We start from the raw sequence: 8,244 nt of genomic DNA on the forward strand, positions 1-8,244 counted from the left end.
ATAATTCAGGGGCGAGAAGAAACATCATCCAGATAGATATGGCCCCATTCAAGTAAATGGGACATAGGTGCACAATTAAGTACTATTTGTAATCATTCCTTAGTGCACAACATATGTAAATGCAGTTCTATTTGTAATTATCAATTTGTAAATTAATTTGAAATCATTCCTAAGTGCATAGAATATGTTAAAAAAAAAAAACACCACAAAGCAGAATGACTTCAGTTATGCCTTACATTTTAGACAAAACTGAAGTCACTCTGTTTTTACATATTCTTTGCACTTAGGAATGATTACAAATTTGAAAGACTTCATAGACATTTTAAAACACTTCAGTGATATGGGTTGTATCCAATGGTGTCTGTCCACCAGCGCAATAAACACTGCTGGTAAAACAGAATTCCCCTTCCCGCTGCAGGAAGATTGGGGAACCCTCCAGATTTGCAGAGGCACGCAGGGGGATGATGGGAATGTTTGTTGCATGAGTGGAAGTCTGTTTGAATAAAGTTGGAGGTATATTCTACATGCTATTAGTGTTGGCACCAAAAATGAGTGTTTGAGAGTTCTAACACTACTTCAATAGTTTTCATATCTACAAGTTAGTGACTGTAAGGTTTGGATAGTATCCAATGTTAATCCTACTTCGAGTAGACCCATTGAAACAAATGAGAATTCAATTAGTTGTAAAGTCTCATTCATTTCAATGGGTTTACTCTATGTAGGACTAACATTGGATACTACTCTCTCTTTCCATACCAGTTATTTGTTTGTAATATTTTCCTTACCTATCGAGGCAGGCATGGCACACCCCCCCCCCCAAAAAAATATTGATACTAGTTGTACTGAAACTTGGTAAGGTTGAAACTAAAATGTTTAAGGAAAGCCAGCTGAAGGCGAAAGAGTATCATCTATAGCAACCTTCTAAGCCAGTTTGGCATTCTTCTTAGGTGTGCTATTTTTAGAATGCCCATTTCAACGTTACTATTTGGCTGACCCAAAAATTCAGAGTTATTATATGATGAACATGGATGTACAGTAAGTCTTTGCTTTAATGAGGTAAGTATTACTATGGTCTATTTATGTAGACTATAGTAATACTTTGATATATTTTGCTACTGCTGCTCCTAAATGATCACGACCTGTCTCTGGTCTTGAATGGGAAGTCCCAATCCTGGTATTGTTAAAGAAAGAAAACTAAAGAATGACGGCAGCCATATACTTAGATCTCATTTCATTTACTTCTCTGGAGGGTAGTATTAGTGTTTTCATTAGAAATGTTTTTACAGATGTTGGCTCTCCAGATATGAAATCTCTATAGTGGAGAGGTGGTCAGAAGTTTGGCATCCAGAACAAAAAAGAAAAAAAGAAATCAGCTCTGAAAGCCTAATTTATAGAAAAATAATTTACTGTCTTTATGATGTATAAATGTATAGGAACTCTACAGAGGTTTAAGATAGAGTAATTGAATTCCAACTAATATAGAAATGTTTGCTATTAGTCTTTTAAAAGGAAATCTGTCATTCATCATGATAAAGTACTAAAAAAGCACCCATAAATAACACTTTTGGAAAAGTTGTGCCCACTAATTTATATATAAATATTTTCTTTTTCACTTGAAATACCTATATTAATTTAGCCATATTTCTCATGGTATGCAGTGTTTTGACCCATGTCTCACCAATGTGGTGAGGTAGATAATATAGATGTGTGTCAAGCGTTTGAGCCCAGGGCAACGTTTCTTTTATAGAAAGGACCTTCACTGTGGTGGATTTCCACTGATATTTCATAATCAAAATGCAGAAAATCTCTCAAACATGTTTTTATTTCAAGTTTATTAAAACAATGTTGTCATTCCAGACTAATGTGTGTTGCTGCACCCAGAAAAGAAAAATATAGAACAGCAACAATAAGTAGGCATCTTTGAAAGGCACCACCGAGTAGAATTTTGTTTTCTCTCTTCAGTTTGTACTTTTGAGTAGGGGTGTAATTTGGGCTGCAATCCCTATCCCTGGGAGTAAGCCCCATTGAAATCAATGGGGCTTTCTTAGTAGATTTGTATAGGTTTGTACCATTGGCTTCCATAAAATGGAGGTGTTACCTTCAACTAGAGCCAAGCGAGAAAAACTCTCTGGGTTTGATAGAAGACCATGAGATAGTGATGGTCAGTTGAGTAGTCTTTTCTACCCCAGAGAAGTGGAGCAACTCCTACTGGACAGTGCAAAAGATTGTCAATATTGATAAAATAATAAAGCTGTTTTTAATATTGCTGCTTTAGCTAGTGGTTTTATGTGTTATCCTTGGTATTGAGGGGGGTCGAGGTTGAGGTACCCAAAGCAGTATGATATTCATGACTACTTTTGCCATTTGCCTGGTAACATTTTCATGAAATTCAGTGCTACTCTAGACTTATTAATATCCAATGTTTTGTTTCCTAATGGAAAATTTGTGTTCTCATTTCAATGCTTCTGTGAGAAGGTACGAAAGCTTTGGCCCTCTTGTCAAACAGTTTGACATGTGGTGGTATCAAAAATAAACCATTAATGTATCATTGTGGCACATACTGTGTCACCACATCTTGATGAGTTCTTTCTATGAATGGCCAATCTGGGAATGGCTTGGTTGCCAGTCTTGCTGTGGACCAGTCAATATAAATTGTCTCTAGTCATTCTGAGGTTTGTATGTTGCTTTGTGGAGTACAAAGGATCAAAATTATACCACACCGTTGTTAGAAGGCACTGTTAGTAGCACAGGACTATACTTCTTCCCAAATTTGTTTTGGGTGCATTTGGCATATGGTAGTGTGCTGAAGTGTATGTATCTTCCTTGATTATTAAACTAACAACTAGGAGAAACACGAGTGTATTTTTTTACTTACAATATTATTATTTATTGCATTTCTATCCCGCCCAATAGCCAAAGCTCTCTGGGCGGTTCACAAAAATTAAGACTATACAAAGTATAAAACAACAATATAAAACCATAATATAAAATACAATATAAAAGCACAACCAGAATAAAATCAGCAGCAGTGCAGAAATACAAATTTAAAATACAAATTTAAAACAGCAAAGTTAAAATTAGTTTATAGGCTGTTAAAATACTGGGAAAATAAAAAAAAAAGTCTTCACCTGGCATCTAAAAGAATGTAGTGTAGGTGCCAGGCGAACCTCCTTATAAAGTTTCACAAGTCTCTTTAACCCCCTAAATATCAACAGTATTTGCAATGTATACTGAAAAGATGGAAGAATTGAATACAATGCTCATCAGTTCACATGAATCACATAATAGAGGGAGTTCTCTCTTTGATTTTTGTCCCTGTGTTCTTTTTCCTTTCTTCTTTGGGTGTGTGCCCCATTTTCACCAGCACCTTTTTCTTTCTTTCCCGTTTCTTTTTTTTTGCAAGCGGCATTCATTTTTAGCATAACTTGTGCAGAGAAGCTCTTTCTGCATTGTGCCCCTTGCCCTCTTCTTCCCCCACCAAAGATATTTAACAAGTCTAATTCCGATTGTAAGGCCATAAATTAACTAGATGTGCCTGGAAGTTAACATAAACACTCCAAAGATCTGCTGGGCCATGGAGAAAATAAGCATGACAGAGAAGGGAATCCTCTACAGTTGTGTTACAAGGAATGTTAATCAGTGTCCTGTTCCGATCACAAAAACTTAAGCTTCTCTTCCACACCCCATCCATACATCAACTAATTCCTGGCATTTTTGTGAGATAAAAGATATTTGCTTTTGCCTTCTGAGGAGAACCAAATGGTGACTTATTTATTTTTAATTGCGGGTGGCAGGGAGGAGAAAAAAATAAGTACTGTGCAACCTTATTTTTTGTTTTAGGTCTCAGTGAAAAATGGCTGCTGCTTGTGAAGCAATGTTGGTCATTTTGGCTGAAGACCCTACTTGTTTCTCCAGCAGTATTCAATAGCACAGTGTCATAAACCGATCCAGTGTGATAAATTATTATTATTATTTATTTATATAGCACCATCAATGTACATGGTGCTGTACAGAGTAAAACAGTAAATAGCAAGGCCCTGCCGCATAGGCTTGATGATTCATGGTGAACACCAATGGGCATATTTTAACTTTTGGATTGTATAATGTGGGAAACTGGCAAAGGAAAAGGGTACAGACTTTTGCACCCCGAAAGACATTTTTTCATGAAGTTGTTGCTTTTAACATCTAAACTTGGTGCAGCTGTTCTTTTTCTAAACAGGATTAATATCGGAGGACACTATAAAGCTGTCATCTTTAAGCTAAAAATCAGATTACATGTTTCTGAATATCCTGAGAAGGGGGCATCCAAAAATATTCAGAGGACTGAATGTTTAGATGAATCAATATGCAAACTGTCTACCTCTTACTATATGAATTGGCTATTTCTATAGCCAGCAAATTACACTTTAGCTGGTGACTTATTTTCTTTTTTCTGAACAGCATCTTCCTATTAAGACAACACATATTTTAAATATGTAAAAGTTTAAATCTTATAACGGTGTGCAATAGAATCACTCTCTCTCACACACACTCACACACACACACACACACACACACACACTGAAAAGATTGCATACTGTTAAAGTCTGTGATCAGGAAAATAGATAAAATATATTTAATATTTTGCTTGTATCTTACTTTGTTACTAAGATGGAACCAGGATTCCTGAGAGAGCGCCTTCTCCCTTACCACTGAAGTCATGGGAGGGCATTCTCCTGGCGGTTCCACATGGACCTTTGGCCCTATTGGATCCCACCAGGGCAAGAGTCTTTAGTGGTAGCCCCTTCTCTTTGGAACTCCCTGCTCCTTGGAGCTCAGGCAGGCACCAACACAAGGCTGCTTCCAGCACCTCCTGAAAGCAAGTCTTTTCCAAGAAGTCTTTCTCAACTGACGAGCCACTGTATTTATTGGTACTTTGTTTTAAATAGAACAATTTTAATTTGCTGCTTTAATCCTTTTTACTGTTTTATTCCTAGATTCCTCTGGAATCTATTTTAGATATGGAGCGGTATATAAATATTGTGAATAAAATGAATTAAATAAATAAAGTAGTAACAGCCACTTTTTGTTACTGCTAGTCTGAAAAACAAGGAGTAAGATATCTGTATACTGCAGAATGAGAGAATTCTGCATGAGAGAGTCATAAATACATCCATGTATATCTGTTTAGCTTTTTGCCTTGATAATGTGTGTTACAAAGAATTATTTATTGTGGAGGATGTCAATTTTTTCTAGTTTTGAAAATCAGGTCTAAAAATAGGATTGACACCATTACTGTTTCCATGTTATGAACTACTGCATTTAACCCAAAATAAATGTGTTTTTCCTCCTATTAACTTCTGAGTTGAGTGAAAATTCCTCACCATGTTTGTGAGAAGCAGAGTTGTCAAATAAAACATGCAAGCTAATCACCATCTTCCTCCACTACTCATGGTGCGCTACTTATGCGAGCAGGTTTAGTACCACTTCCTCACATTATGTGGGAATGGGGATGTCATGCCATGTAGCTAACTAATAAAGCACTGAGAGAAGAGAGGAGTTTTCTCCATGTGAAAAGTAGAATGAGTCAGATCCTGACTTAGTCATAATTAAAAGTAGACCCACTGAAATCAATGGGGCTGAAATTAGTCATGGCTAACCTGTCCCAGTACTTTTAATGGATCCATTCCGTGATTAAGTGTGGAACATACCCACTGTGTGGAAAGGTATAACAGTCAAATTATAGTGATGGAGTAAGTTGTGCTTGTTCCCTTTTTTCCCAATTGAGGCAAATAGCTTTAAAGAATGGTTTTCAACAGGAACGTATAAAATAGAGGGGAAAGCGTTAAACATCATGCCTTCTGTACTATGGTCCCCACCCAAATTGGGAGGGCCTGAAGCTGCATTTTATAAAAAGAAAAGGGGTTTATGCTTTCTAATCATAATTCCCATGCCACACATAGTTTGATTCAAAATCAGACTATTATTATTATTACTTTTATTTACATTTACATTTATATACCGCCCCAGAGCCAAAGCTCTCTGGGTGATTTACAGAAGTGAAAACAGTGAACATTAAAAACAAGTATACAAAATTTAAAACCATCAAGAACATAAAAACAACAATGGGGGATAAAATAGAGTGTCCCGTAAGAAACTAATAAACCATGCTAGCAACTCCCAGCATCCTTGGCCAATGGCCCATGCAGGTTGGGGATGTTGTTGGAGGGCCACAATTTTCCCACCTTCACCCTAAATCATAATGTATTTATTCAAAATATTTTTAAGCTGCTTTTCATGAGAGAGCCCTAAGACTTACAATAAATGTGAACCATAAAATCACAACTTCAATAATATAACACAATTTCAAACCACAAATGACAAAAACCAAAAAGACAACAACAACAACAACGAAACTGTGATGCCAGTCTTTGGGCAAGTGGGAAAGATGTTTCACTATAGAACAGTTTGATTGGCTTTGCAATAAAAGAGGCTGCCTCACTTACATATTTCCTCACGGCTCTCTTCACAGCACTGGGTTGGCGCTGCCTCCCTCTGAAACCCTGTGGTTTCCATCTCCTGGGGTGGCATCGGATAATCCTGACACTGACGAGGGAGTGCGGGGTTTCTGGTGATCATCTGGGTACTGCCCCCACCCACTTTCTGGTAGAAGGTGACCAATTGCTGGACCACCCCCAGAGCGATGTCAGACAGCAGAAGAGCTGTACTGATGTCGCTTCGACTGAAAAAGTTGAGTACCTATCCTGACTTCAATCTGCAGCTTCACGGGAAAGCCCCACGGGGCTGCGTAGCTGCGCCTGCGTCGTATAACTGACACAGCACAAATCCGCAGCCACTGCGCAGCTTTCCCCGCGTATAGACAGGCCATTGGAAAACATCTGAAGCATTTATGAACTAATTCCCCTCTTCACCTTTTAAAACATTTTTAGAGGATTTGAGTGAGGGGGTGCGCGGGAAGGATGTCATATTCCATATTTATTCATTCATCCTCATAAATATATTTCCAAAAAAACCCAACCTGGTCTAAACTGCTTTTTTCCCCTCTTGTTTCGTTTTTGTTATCATACTATTGTAATGGCTATTAAACTTCAGCGTTTGTACCTTATCTTTGTCAGTTAATGTATCTAATTCCACCATTCCCAGAGGGAATAAACCTGAAACTAAAGCCTGCAATATATTATAGAATCAAAAACGCTTATGCAGAACAAACAGAGGATTTAGCTTAGATAAACAGCAGAGAGTCGTATGTCTTTTATGTCCAGAGCTCAGAACTGGAAGAAGAAAATGACTATAAATCATTCTGACGAAACAACATAACATAAATGTATGTTTATTTAAAACTTTATACAATCATTTATCTGGGCTATTGCTCAGTTTCAAAAAATACTCTGCTATGATGTGGCAATGGGGCAAGCAGTAATTGAGACACAAGCAAGATATATTGTCTTGCTGTGAAACTTGCTTACGGAGAAAGTGAAAAAAGCCTGGGCAGGTCCAACATAGCTGTAACCGTGGATCCAGCATTGGGAAAATAACAAACTAAAACAAATCACGTTGAATTGTCTTGCTGCTTCTTTTCAATATATCACAATTTCTTGTAATATGGACACTATTATATGTCACATAATCCTGGAGAATGAGATGTTGCTTTCCAAAATTGAAATTTTTGATATATTTAAAAGAGAAATCTTTAATGAGAATCCTGACTGTATTTGGGGGGGGGGGGAAAGAAAGAAATTGATGTTACTACTACTATTTCTTATGCCTATACATGTATGTATTAGGTTTATACTCCTCCTTCTAGAAGCTCATGGTGGTATACATAGTATTCCCCACCTCCAATTTATCTTCACAACAATCCTCTGAAGTTAGTTTGGCAGAGAGATTGTGATTGGCCCAAAGTCACCTAGTAAGTTTCATGACTGAGTGGGGACTTGAACTTCTCTCTCCCTGGCCCTAATCCAACATTGTAACCAGGTCACCATAGTGCTTCTCATTCCTATAGTATTTTTAATTTGAAAGTTGCCCAATTTACAGCAGCTTTCCTCAACCTGGTGCCCTCCAGATGTGCTGGATTGCAGCTTCCGTCAATCCCAAGCAGAAGTTGCAGTCTGACACATCTGGAAGGTACTAGGTTGGGAGAAGACTGGTCTACCACCTTGGTCTCAGAAAATCCCATGAAGTAGGTCAGTAGCATTCCTGAGACAGGAAGATGGGCGTGCCCAATGACATATAAGGAATTCA

This window comes from Elgaria multicarinata, chromosome 6 (assembly GCF_023053635.1).
Source record: "Elgaria multicarinata webbii isolate HBS135686 ecotype San Diego chromosome 6, rElgMul1.1.pri, whole genome shotgun sequence".
NCBI classification, from domain to species: domain Eukaryota; kingdom Metazoa; phylum Chordata; class Lepidosauria; order Squamata; family Anguidae; genus Elgaria; species Elgaria multicarinata.